This window comes from Crocodylus porosus, unplaced genomic scaffold, assembly GCF_001723895.1.
Source record: "Crocodylus porosus isolate Cpor-Errol unplaced genomic scaffold, CroPor_comp1, whole genome shotgun sequence".
Lineage (NCBI taxonomy): Eukaryota > Metazoa > Chordata > Crocodylia > Crocodylidae > Crocodylus > Crocodylus porosus.
Window position 1 is genome coordinate 3062527 of NW_017728937.1, and position 13809 is coordinate 3076335.

The 13809-nt window shown below is 47.1% G+C and overlaps 1 long non-coding RNA gene across 1 annotated transcript in view; it reads left to right on the forward strand.

Moving 5' to 3' along the window:
- The first annotated feature begins 1770 nt into the window (after positions 1 to 1770).
- Positions 1771 to 13809, forward strand: part of LOC109318124 — a 19217-nt gene continuing 7178 nt past the window's right edge. The window contains exon 1 of the long non-coding RNA XR_002103187.1: positions 1771 to 1783. This is a non-coding gene — a long non-coding RNA (uncharacterized LOC109318124). The remainder of the gene's footprint in view (positions 1784 to 13809) is intronic.

Here is a 13809-nt window from a genome sequence, read left to right on the forward strand (position 1 = left end):
GAGCTGGCTGGGGCATGAGGGTGCTACAGTGCAGAGCTAGCTGGCAGGCAGCCCTCGCACTGCAGACCCCTTGTGCCGCAGTCAGCCCTGGTCACTGTCTACACATGAGTTGTGGCACACTAAATAGCTCCACCATAAGATAGGACTTGTGTTGGGCAGTACTAACCTGTGGTAGAGTGAATTAGTTTACTGTGACCTAGAAGTGCCACACGTGTAGACACTGATGCTTTACTGTGGAACTAATTAGTCAACTCCGCAGTAAAGTGCACGCATAGATGCCCCCAGTATCCCCAGAAAAAACTTTTAAGCCATGTGGTTTAGCTGAACAAGCTTTCCCCCATACCTGTGGGGTTTTCTTCTTAGGCAGTGTTACCTACCTGGTTCCATAAAAGAGCTTAGTTGCTTTGGTAGTTACCCTGAGGGCAATTCATCAGCTTCATCCCAATCCATAACAAAATGTTAAAAACTGTTAAGTACTTAGATGGTCCTATATATACTTGAGATACATACTTTCAGGCCTTACATTTACCTTAAGGGATCCAGTTTGAAGCATTTTAGTGCTAAACTGTAGGCTATAGTGGTCTGGGGTGGGAGTGTCTTTTTGCTATAGGGAATTGCCAGTTGGCGGAGATCCAGTATAAGATTGGTCAGTGGATTTAGTGATGAGTAAATCAAAGTATAACCTAGGATACAGCCTAGAGATGAGGTTGAGCATTAACTGGTGTGTGAACTTTAAGAAGTGAGTTATTTCTGGGGAGTAGGCTCAGTGCTTGGGTGTAATATATCTGTGGATAACTCTTATTCAGCCCAGCTCACCTAAACACACATTTTGCCTTAGCCAAGAGAAGGCATTAGTCTGTGCTATGTTCTGTTGCATGCCCAGTTCCCCGAGTGATGTGCAGCACCTGCAATGGCTGCGCCACCACTAAAAAAGGGCAAAGTTAAGGTTGAATTTTTATGCACTCTAATTTCAAATTTCCTGACTCTCAGAGGGTTGAATGCCACTGAACTCAATGTTCCAGAAAGGCATGAGGCCTTACAGGGGCAACCTTAATTCTTTAAATGACATTACTGATATCACATAGGTGTGTTGTTAATACACTGTTCTGGCTAGATTATAAACAGTAAGACCTCGTCCTTGACCTTTCCTTAGGAAGTCTCAAAGTGCTCTACATCAGAGGTTTTCAACCCTTTTAGGTCAGTGTACCTCTGGCTGGTGGTCGAGAAGGCGGGAGTTCCCTGGCAGCCAGACGAACTGGGGGGCACCTCCCATGGGTGATTGGAGACTATGCCAGCGGCACAGCAGTGGTGAAAGTGCCAACGATGGCAGTGGAAGTGCCAGCAGCAGTAGTGGCACCCACTGCTGAGTACCCCCTGAGGCCATCCCAAGTACCCCCCAGGGGTATGCTTACCCCCGGTTGAAAACCCCAGCTCTACATCATTCTTCCCCATTTACAGGTACAGAAATGGAGGTAAAAATAACTTGACCTAGCTCACATAGCAGGTCAGCTGGTAGAGCCAGGGACATGACCCAGATTCCCAGGTCCCTGTCCAGGGCTCTGCCCACAAATGATACACAACTCCTGTGTGCTTCTTCCCCTTTCTGTATACTTGTTCTTCTTGTTGTTCATAACAGAATGGAGATCCTAGACATGTTCTGACATTTTTGGAGGGTTTAGTTGCTGACAGGGCCAGTAAGAAAAAAAGTATCACAGACAGGGTTATGGGTGGATCCAGGATTTTAAAAGGGGAGGCTGGGAGCAGTGACCAGCACTGAAGACATGTCTGCACGCCTCTCCTCCCAGCCTCCACTGCTGCAGTCAGATCAAGCCACAGGAGCAGCTGGAGGGGACTTCTTAAATCCCTGAATCAAGTAAGGATCTTCTCCGTTCCCCACTGTCAGCACTTCCCTTCCCCTCATTCCCCTGCTTCTCCTGTTCTTACCCCCTTCCACTTACTCCTTGGGAAGATCTGCCCATCAGCACTGCCGCTGTCCCAGATGCTCCTACCCGGCTTCAGCTGGGGCTGTGCGAAGTGGCTCCCTGCACCTGGGGAACACCAGAAAGGGGACTGCACATGAAGGAAGAACCCATCCGCCAGCATTGCTGCCATCCCCACCGAGCCTGGCTATATGAGCCCAGCTGGAGCAGGGCAGCAGCAGGTCTGGAGCTCCTCCCTTACCCCCCTTTTCTGTTAGCCAGAAACAGGACCAGAGGTGAGAAGGAAAGTGTGTGTTTGGGGGGGGTCAGCAGGGGAGGTGCAGATGGCAAGGAAAGGGGTGGCAAGAGCAGGGAAAGGTGGTGGATTTTTTTCCTCCTTCTGGGACTTGAAGTCCCTGCCTACTGCTTCTGCAATTTGAAAGGGATTACTGTGAGCCAAAAGGATGGTGTCACTGCTCTCCCTCTAGATCCAGCCCTCAACAGGGCCGACCTTTCAAAATCTTGACAGTTCTAGTGGTGAGTGGTTACAGTAACTTTCAAGTGTCTGAAATAAGACTAATGTGTTTCTCATTCACAGATCTGGCCAAGTGGCCCTAGCCAAATCCCCTAAAGGCAGCCAAATCCCTCTTCTGTTTTATACCTTCAGCCAGTGTTTGAACACTACCACACTTGGCGCCATGGGCACACTCTCTAAAGGTGGAGATCCTCTTTATAACACCTCCAAGGACAGAAAACTGCATCACAACTGCCTGTCTCCTGGGGCTACTACTGGTTCATCCAGCCCTGTCCTACCTTAAACATCCTCCCAGAGAACTCAGTACTAAAAGCCACAACTCTGCTGCTTTACAGTTTAATTCTTCAGTAATCCTGTGATACATATAACCAATAGAGGCACAAATTGGCTGTGCACATGAATTAACAAACAAAGCACAATACAGGCCGTTTAGAAAACATCAGCCTGAGTACAGTGTTTTTTGTTGTAGCTTATCCTTCCCCGGTGCCTTGCGCTAGCAAAAAGAGCTGAAGCCTTCCTGTGTTATTTCCCAATCTTCCGGTGTCAGGAATGTTTCCCTCTTTATGTGCACAGCTTTCAAACACCCGTCAAACCTTTGATATTTCCACTGCTCCAAAACCAAGGGTGTGTGTGTGTGTGAGTGTGTGTGTTTAAGAGGAACCTGGATCCATTGTCAGCCACCTCTTTAGCACATCCATTGTTGCTCAGAGCACAGTCATTAAAGTAAAGTTCTCTCCATTGTCCTCAGCTTAGTGGGTTAAGGTTGGAAGCCTTGTTAGTAATGGTGGCTGCACATTCACAGAATTGTTCATCATGATATAGCAATCTGTACAAGTAATACCTCCCAGTACCTAATAACTTTATCATGGGAATCAGAACGTTTCCCAGACTGTCTCGCTCTCCTACTCTATGTTTCTATCCCATTAAACTGTGAGCATTGAAGAATCCAAAGTTGCTCCTTCTTGTTTGGTGCCCTCTGTTGCTGTATCACAAGCTGCAGCTTACTGAAGGGTTGTGCACTTTCTTGTTACCTTAGCCTGAGCTGTACTCAGATCCCATATGTTCACTGCCAGACCCTCCACCTCCAAGCTCCAAACAGGCCACCCTTTTGAGTCTCTTAGCTCAGATGCCTCCTCTCAGATGCCTTGCATGAAGAATGGCATGCATTATATATTTAACATTACTATATTTCCAGTTCCAAAAAAGAGGACACCTGTTGTGGCAGGGGGGTGGGTATATGATTGTAGGGGGCAGTGATATGTCAGTGCCCTGCCCTTTCCCCATTCCATTCCCTTTCACTCCCAAGCCACAATGCCCCTACCCCCGCCCCTGCTGATGCTCCTCACTCCTGACCCTCAGACCGCTGGCCCTGCCAGTGCCCCCACTCCCAACCCACAGTACCCTGCCCCCCTACGCCATGCTGGTGCCCCTCTTTCCCGACCCGCAGCCCCCTGGCACTGCCTTTGCCCCTCACTCCCACTCCCCCAGTTCCGTCGGTGCCCTTCACTCCTGACCTGAAGCCCCCTGCTCCCCTCAGCCTTGCTGGTGCCGGCCTTGGGGCACCTGCTCCCACTGCCCCAGCCACCTGCCTGATCAGAGGCTGTCCTGGCACCTGCTGGGGGAAAAGGGGGCTCTGTGCTGCCTCACTCCTGGCCCACAGCCCCCTGCCTTCTCACCCCAGCCCTGCAGCAGCTGCCCCATCCCTGCAATTTCAAACAAGGGCACCAGCCCCAGTGCCACCAGTCCAGCCACACAGCCCCCTGCTGCCCCCGAAAGGGCCCCATCCCCTTCCCCCACTGGAGAAGCAGGTGCCTCCCCTACCCTACTGCAACCCCAGTGCCCGGACACCTTCTCCCAGTATGAGCAGGCACCTGCCCCCCTCACACACTCTGGCACACACACACACAACAGTGCCCAGCTCTGGCCCTCCAACCCCTGCCCCACTCAGACTTACCTGCCTGCCTGCCCACCCCCTGCCAGGTGCATGCTGGCCCTGTCTATGTGCACCTTGCTTCCCATCGCCCTCCTCCCACTCCCCTCAGCCCCAGGCAGCTCCTTACTAGGGCAAGCTGCGAAATACCAGGAAAAATTTTAAAGTTGAGCTGACCAAAATCCTGGACATGGATCATATTTAAAAAGAACTGCCCAGATGGAGGTTGGAGGATCCAGAAAGAGCGTAGCCCTAATACATTAGTTGTATATATCCAGTATAAGATGGCCCCCCCATCTTGGCCTACAGAGTGGTAAGGGTGGCTCAGACGCATGCAGAGGAGCTGGGGACACTGAGACCCTGGCACATACATACTCAGGGTAAGAAAAAGGGGCTGAGAACTTCCTGGAGGGACAAGGATCCTCCAAGATTTCAGCAGATACTAAGGAGAGAATTCAAGCTGGTGGGTCCTCAGGCCTTCACTCCACTGCCCCTGTCACCCATCCCTCCTCCCACCTCCTACCTATATACTAAATAGGAAGGGTGAAGGAGTTTATCTCCCCTCCATTATCTCCTGATTTAACTTAAACCAGGAAGGGGTCTGGAACAGACATTACATAAACCGGTTTTTCATAGAATCATAGATGTTAGGGTCAGAAGGGACCTCAATAGATCATCGAGTCTGACCCCCTGCATAGACAGGAAAGTGCTAGGTTCAGATGACCCCAGCCAGGTGCTCATCCAACCTCCTCTTGAAGACCCCTAGGGTAGGGGAGAGCACCACCTCCCTTGGGAGCCCATTCCACTTCCTCACCCAATCTTCTGCCCCCTAATTCTTGCTCCCTTTGTACTAGCAAATGCTCATACATGGGGAGCGGGGGAGTTCCCCCTTTTTTGGGGGTGGGGGAGTAGTTTGAACAACTTCTAATTTATGATTGTGCTCACATTCCATTTCACAGAGACAAAAACCTTCTGCCAGAGACAGGTTTAACAACAATCTTGCAAATCTTTCTTAGCTTTCAGCCAAAGGTGGAATTCAGACTGTACTTGGCTGAGTGTAGGTTGGGTTCAATGGTTACAGAAACTATCCTCAAGCTTCCCACCTCATATGAACACAACCTGGCTCAGACGCTCTTGGTAAATGTGCACTCATGACATGTTAATCCATTGTGCACAGGAGAGTTACACCTGCACCTATGCAGAGAACTAAGCTTTTTTGGGAATACGCTTATTTTCAAATCTGCTTCAGCAAAGGTGTAGTGAATACTTTACACTAGGTTTGCAAGGTGATGAAGAACAAAGCCCTGAGGTAAGCAGGGAAGTGGGGATGCAGGAAAAGCAATGGACATGATATACCTTAACTTTAGCAAGGCTTTTGATACTGTCTTCCACAGCATTCTCACAAGCAAGCTAAGGAAGTATAAATGAACTATGAAACTATGATTCAGTCTTTGCAGATTACTTTAACCTGGCTAGGATGAACCAGTTTGTAACTGCAGACATTCCAGAAATGCAGGCACATGCCTGCAGTGGCTCAGGCTAGAAGCCGGGAGGCGCTAGAGCAGCCCTCTCTTCCCTTGCACAGTGCTGAGCTGAGGGAGGCATGACCAGACCCAGGCAGGACACCCTAATAAGGGAGGGGTTCCCCCCCTCATCCTGACCAGTCCAGAAGGCAGTTGATAACACAAGTGTTTATCACCCTATCAGAAAACAAAGCCTCCCTCCATTATTTCAAGCTTTTCTGGGATGCTAGCTAATGCTGAGAGGTATCTGTGTAAAGTAGGGAGGAGGGAGGAATTACTGCTTAGCAGGGAGTAGTGAGAGGAGCGGGGGGAGCAGGAGGAAGCCAGGCAAATGCCTGTAGTCTGTGCTGGAGCTCCAGTGAGGGAGCAGAGAGGAGGGGCCAGCTCTACTGTGTAGCAAAGAGCCCTGCCAAGCCCAGAGAGCATGCCAGTATCCTGTGGGACTCTGATTTAACTTAAACCAGGAAGGGGTCTGGAACAGACATTACATAAACCGGTTTTTCATAGATTCATAGATGTTAGGGTCGGAAGGGACCTCAATAGATCATCGAGTCTGACCCCCTGCATAGACAGGAAATTGCTAGGTTCAGATGACCCCAGCCAGGTGCTCATCCAACCTCCTCCTGAAGACCCCTAGGGTAGGGGGGAGCACCACCTCCCTTGGGAGCCCATTCCAGACCTTGGCCACTCTAACTGTGAAGAAGTTCCTCTTAATGCCTAAATCTGCGCTTTGCTAGCTTGTGGCCATTATTTCTTGTGACCCCTAGGGGCGCCTTGGAGAGTAGAGCCTCACCAATTCCCTTCTGCGCCCCCATGATGAATTTGACCCAAATCAGTTAAGTCTGATACTGCATTCAACCAGGTTTATCTCAAACTGGTTTCAGGCATTTTCAAACTGGTTTGTGTGCACTGAACATCTGTTCTGTTATAGGTTTAAACCAGTTTCTGATCACTTAGACTGGTTTATGTGTAATGTCTGTCCCTAGCCATTGAAACCATAAGACCACAGTCAAAGTCACAGTCTGTTCCCCAGGTCTATGAAAAACAAAAGGAGAAAGTAGAAATCTATTAAACTTAAGACAATCTGTTTTGTAGGAGGCTTTATACTGGGAACTTCTTGCTCAACTGATCCCGGATTTTAACCAGTAACTCCACCCTTCTTATCTCCAAGAGGCACACTTAGTTTCAGGACAAATCTCATTAAGTATGTGGATTCTAAAACACTTAGAAAAGTCAGCTTTTATGCAGTAATGGGTTCTCAATGTTAACTGAAGCAGAGCTGGCATTCTACTGTAAATTTATACTTAGTGAAATGCCATAGACTTCAACAAAGGCCTGATTCATATAGCAAATTGCTTCAGTTTTTAAGCTTGTTTGTGTAAAATTGTAACTGTTTGTGAATGACCCCTCTTAAATTGAGCCTTATCAGGGTATGAAGATAGCAGGCGCATCTACACGTGCATTTTAATGCACATTAAAGCATCACTAAATTGTGCTATTTAGTTAATCTGCATTAAAATAGGCTAACGTGCATTAAGCATCACTTAAAAATCATAGGTGCCTGTACCCAAGTATGGAGACTGCTCCAACATGCTGTAATTACAGCCCATCAGAGCAGACTTGATTAATTGATTAATCGAGTCTTCTGGAGCATGGCAATTACTGCGCTCCAGCAGCCTCCTCCGTCTCATGTATCAGCGTCCCTGTGCTTAAAAATGATGGGGGGGTACTTGAAGGGCTGCAATCAAGGACCCTGCTACCATTGTTAAGTGTGGGGACACTGATACACAAGATGGAGTTGCACTTTAATTACAGTGGCTCTTGGAGCTAGAAATAACGGTCACAAGCTAGCAGAGGGTAAATTCAGATTAGACATCAGGAGGCGCTACTTCACTGTCAGGGCGGCTAGGGTCTAGAACCAACTTCCAAGCAAAGTGGTGCTGGCTCCTACCTTGAGGATCTTTAAGACAAGGCTAGATAATCACCTTGCTGGGGTCGTTTGACCCAGCACTCTTTCCTGCCATGGCAGGGGGTTGGACTTGATGATCTGCTCAGATCCCTTCCGACCCTACTAACTATGAAACTATGAAACATCACCCCGCAAGCCCCGGAGGGTGATGCTTTAATTAAAGTGTAAAAGTACCCCATGCTCTTCAGTTAATGTGCATTAAGGTAGGCTAATGCACATTTTCCTAGTACCTCACAATGGAGGTACTAGATTTAATGCACATTAACTAAAGCGCATTAATGCACATGTAGACACACTCAGCTGGGCATTTATATGTGTGCTCTGGGAGTCGAGGGAGGGGGTGCTTTAAGCTTGTCAAACAAGCTTTAAATAAAGTGCCCCCCACAGCCCTTTTGAAGTGTAGGGACGCTGATACATGAGATGTGGAAGACTGCCAGACCGCGGTAATTGCCATGCTCCAGCAGACTTGATTAATCCAGACTGCTTCAACACACTGGAATCACAGCATGTTGGAGAGGCCTCCGTTGTGAGATACTAGGAAAATGTGTGTTAGCCTGTCTTAATGCACATCAATTAAAGAGCATGGTTTTAAGCAATGTTTAATGCTCATTAAACTATTTTAACGCACTTTAAATAGCACTGTTTTTAATGAAACTTTAATGTGCATTAAAGCGCATGTGTAGAAACATGCCCACTGACAGATTCTAAACCCCTACTCCTTCAGCACCCTTCTCACGTCCACAGAGTTTCTCCTTGATTTCTGCTTTCATACCATGTGCGGAAGGAGTAAATTGTGATCATCCCTTTTCAAGTTGAAGACATGCCCAACCATACCCTGGAAGTGCTGCCTATAATTTATCCTTCCCTTTCCAGACTTAACTTCCTATGAAGGGTCAGAACACCTAACAATTCCATCTTCCATTCCCTTCACCCAGTCTATTCTTTCATATGTCCTGGCTTTTGATTGTCTACACTAGAAGAGTCTCTACCACTATGAAGATGGAGGTAGAGCCACCTAGTGGAGATGCAGCATATCCCTATAGAAGGAATTTTTTTCTGCCAGCAGAGAAACATCTCCAAATTGATATAAGCAAAGCAATAAAAGCATCCTTTGGCAAGCAAAGGATGTTTTTACTGGGGCTTTGCTGGTATAGCTTTTCTCTGTTGCAATAGTGACAGGACTAGGAGCAACAGCCTTAAACTGCAATGTGAGAAATTTAGGTTAGAGATGAGGATTTCTGAGATGGCCTGAGAGATTTCTGACTATGAGGATGGTCAGGCACTGCAACAGGTTACCTGGAGAAGTTGTGGAATCTCCATGTTTGGAAACTTTCAAAAGTAGGTTACAGAGATACTTGGCTGGGATGGTTTAGTCAAGGGTGATCTTGCCTTGAACAGGGGCCTGGCCTAGATGGCTTTGCGAGGTTCCTGCCAGCCCCACCTTCCTATGATCCATGAGCTACAGCTGTGGGTTTTAATGCTCCCAATTAAAACAGCTATGCCAGCAAATCCTGGTACTACAGGTCTGGTCTTTGTTAGGCTATTTTCTGTATCATCATACAGGAGAAGATATATTGGGAGGGAACAAAGTTTTAAAGGGAAGGAGGCTCAAGTGTCTGAGCATTTTGCCAGCAAGATAAGAAAGAATTTGAATACCAAGGGAAAATGGACAGGGCTGGTGAGAAGAGGATCCCCAGCACATGTGATCCTGCTGTCTATGATTGGAGTACCTTTAGGCAGGGCCTGTGGCAGCCAACAGCAAGGGCAGCTTTGCCTTAGAAGTGATAATAGGATCAGTGTTAGAAATGAGATTAGAAAACTGAATTTGAACATTTTGTTTCAACTAAATAGATTAACACAGAGGTGAAACTGTACAGCCATGTTTCACTGAGAAGCTTCAGTGTGGAATAATTGTTTAAAAGCTCATACTCCTCCTTCCAAAGCTGCTTACTTTACACATTTTTAATACGACATCGGGCTAAATATTACATTATTAACATTCTTCTTAAGAAAAGAAAAAGTTTCAACAGTTAAGAGGACAAAGCTAAGGGACTAAGGTTAAACTGAAGGTGCATGTCTCCAGCTGACCTTATTGTACCTCTCATTTGAGCAGATACTTCAGAGCTCACTCAGCTCTTCTGGTGGACTTGTGTATCATGGCACCTAATCATAACAACCCTTGGGCCGTGTCCACATGAGTGCGCACATGTGTTTTGCTGCACCTCAGAGCCTTTTGCTGCACTTCAGAGCCAAAATGCAACTCATGCATGTGATTTGGAGTCAAATTTAGATACTGGGAAATCCTGGTATCAAAAAAAAGCATGTGGGAAAAAAGTGGGGCGGTGCATGTGGCAGCAGTGTGTACTGCCCAGAACTAGAGTCTGTCTGGCCAGAGCCACATTCCAGCTGCTGTCCAGGCTCCGTGTGCCCAGATCGCCACTGATGGAGCCCTAGGAGGCCCCCAGGCCCTCAGGTAAGGCTGCTGGGGCCAGCCTCCCCTACCCAACCCAGAGCATTTTTCACCATGCTAATCCCATGTGCAGGGGCATACTTTGGGGCAAAAAGCAGCAGTGCAAATCTGTGCCTCTGCTTTTTTCCCTGTAGCAACCACATGCCCCTGCTTGTGGGGATGTGGCCACAGAGACTACATTATATATCTACAATGGTATTTGTGTGTTTGACTCAGTGAAATCAATGGCAGTGATGTGTCTATATATCCTTATGGATTTAGACCCAATTTTTTATGCCTGTGTAAATCAAGGGTAATCATGTCATTGTAAATACCCTCCATCTTTTTTACTTTGGTCTCGCCAGACAGGGTGAGCTCCCGGACTACTGCACTAGACAGCACAGTTTTGGGAGAAAGCGAGTAACCCTCAGTGGTGAAAGAACAGGCTAGAGAGTATTTAGAAAAGTTGGATGTATATAAGTCCATGGAGCCAGATGCAATGCATACAAGGGTGCTGAGGGAGGTGGCCACAGAACCACTAGCCATTACCTCTGAAAACTTGTGGCGATCAGGAGAGGTCCCAGACAACTGGAAAAGGGCAGATATAGCGCTCATCTTTAAGAAAGGGAAAACAAAGGATCAGAGGAACTACAGGCCAGACAGCCTCACCTCAGGCCCTGGAAAAATCATGGAGCAGATCCTTAGGGAATTCAATTCTAAGCACTTGGAGGAGCAGAAGGTAATTAGGAACAGTCAGCATGGATTCACCTAGGGCAGGTCATGCCTGACCAACCCAATTGCCTGATCACAGGACGGCAGGGTCTTTGCTTTGCCTTCCCACCCTGGACCTTGTCTTGGGTAAAGTCTGCCTCCATTCCAGTGCCTGACATGCAGTTTTGGTTCAGATGAGATGGTGATTTGAGAAGGCAGGCTGCTCACCACTCACAAGGGTGTTATCTTGGGGCTTGGTGGTCTGTATTGTTCTGTAGTCCCCCTTATCCCTCTAGTCTGAACCACAGTCTGTGAGCTCAGCAGTACCCCTGCCTTCCACATTCTCATCTCTATCAGCAGGACTTTGCTGTGCCCTGCCTCTCTAGATGGGCCCTGTCCCATTTGCATATTGGGTTTCTGCTTTCTTGCTCTGTATTCTTTAATTATCCATTGCTTTCTAACTTTGTAGCTGAGCCTGCCTGCGCTCCTATGGGGGTCTCTTCTTCACCCTTTTTTAGTCCCCTCTGTTTCTCCAGGAAGTAAATAAATACCAGGCCATTCTAACTAAAGAAAGGATATTCTTCTTTTGCCTGGCACACTGTCCCTTTATGGCTGGGATCTTCCCTGGCCTTTCCCTGTCTGCCCTGCTCCAGCACTCTTAAACCTCTCTGGGCTGTCATTTTAGCAGCTCTCTCCCTGCAGGGACTCTCTTAGTCTGGCTGTTTTTCTTCCTCTTCTCTTCCTTCCAGTATCTGTTTTATCAGCCCCAGGGCAGCTACTAATCAGTCTGCCCAAATGCCCCCCCTTACCCAGGGGGCCCTGGGGCTGTTTCCTACTCCCTGCTTGTTAATCCCCGTTTACCCTGCTGTTTTCCAGGGCCTCCCCCCTCATACTCCACAATAGGTGTAGCCCAGGGGCTGGGGTGAGTGCGGACAAACAGAGCCCCAGAGCTGATCACATAACAGTGAATTTACCTCGCATATAATAAATCTGTGGTGTAAAAATGGTCATCACATAAGAGAAAATTTGCATATACCGAACCCACATACATAAAACCTGTATATTTTCCTAAAATAAGATACTTCCATCACTCACCAACCCTGAACTTGCTTGCCAGCTTTGCTGCATCAGAACTCTCCTTTGTGAGAAATAGAGTCATCCATCGGTAGAGGGGAGAAAGATTGCAGTTCTCAGAGTTTAACCATGTGCTTGTCTGCTATAGTTTCCACTTTAAGTGTTTAAATTTAAGTGGGCTTGTGTCAGTGTTTTAATTTTACTGTTTATGAGGGTGTTAAAATTGATCATTTTCTTGTAAAAAGAAAGACTTCAGATTTAGACGAAGGTAGTTCCCAGGAAAATGTGCAACAAATGTTGGACCCAGAGGAACATGGGAGGTGGTGCTTTCTCCTACTCTGGAGATATTCAAGAGGAGGTTAGGCAGGCATCTGGCTGGGGTTACCTAACCCAGGCGCTCTTTCCTGCCTGGAGCAGGGGCTCAGACCTGATGATCTACCAGGTCTCTGCCAACCCTAGAAATCTATGAAATCTATGAAAATGTTTCTAAAAAAACAAGCTTCAGTAGTGAAAGTCTTCACAGGTTCATAAAAGACATAGCTGTGATCCTAGTTATGTGGCTCTTGGGTTTACAACAAACAGAGGTATACCTTCATTACCACTTTGTGTGATTTGGAATGAGACATTGTCTAATCATTGTATGAAGCCTTCCCTTCTGAAAAGGCACTTTCATACTAAATATCCTAATCTGAAGGACAAATCACTAGAATTTTTCACAAGAAAATGTGAAAGTTTGAAAAAAATCAAGTGCTGCTATGAAATCGTACTCTGTGCTCCCTAAACAAGCTCTACAAGCTTCATTTGAAATCACACACGGTAGCAAAAATTAAGAAACCACATACCATTGCTGAGAACCTTGTCATTCCTGCTGCTATCAGAATCACTGAAATGATGTTTGGCAAAACAGAAGTAGATCAAATTAAATCCACCCCACATTCAAATGACACCACAACAAGAGGAATCGATTACATGTCAGAAGGCAAAATTAAACAAATTTCAGAAAAACTTATCCAGAAAAAAATGTTCACTTTACAGATTGATGAATCTACAGATGCGTCCAACTATGCACAATTGATGATATTTGTAAGATACATTGATGATGAAGACGAGCAAGGAATACAGGAACAAATATATGGCTGCAAAGAATTGGATACAAAAAACAATAGGAGAGGACATTTTTAAGATCTTAAATAAGCATATTATAAAAAATGGATTGTCATGGGAGTGGTGTGTGTCTGCGTGCACAGACGGAGCAGCAATGGTAGGTCAAAGTGGTCTTGTTGCTTACTTAAAAGCTATAAAGTCATTGTTGACTCCAAGATGAACATGAGCTGACAACGCGAGGTCATGGTTGGCAGGGCTAACTGGACCTTGTTGTGCATCCACAGGTGCATCTCACCTCCTTGATCCTCCCCCTCTGCATGACACTGGTCAGGCCACAGCTGGAGAACTGTGTCCAGTTCTGGGCACCCCACTTCAGGAGGGATGTGGACAACATTGGGAGGGTCCAGAGGAGGGCCACCCGCATGATCCGGGGACTACAGGGCAGACCCTACAATGAGAGACTGCAGGACCTGAACCTGTTCAGCCTTCACAAGGGAGACTCGGGGGGACCTGGTGATCATCTATAAACTCACTAGGGGGGACCAGAAGAGTTTGGGAGAGACCTTGTTTCCCCTTGTGCCCCCTGGCATAACAA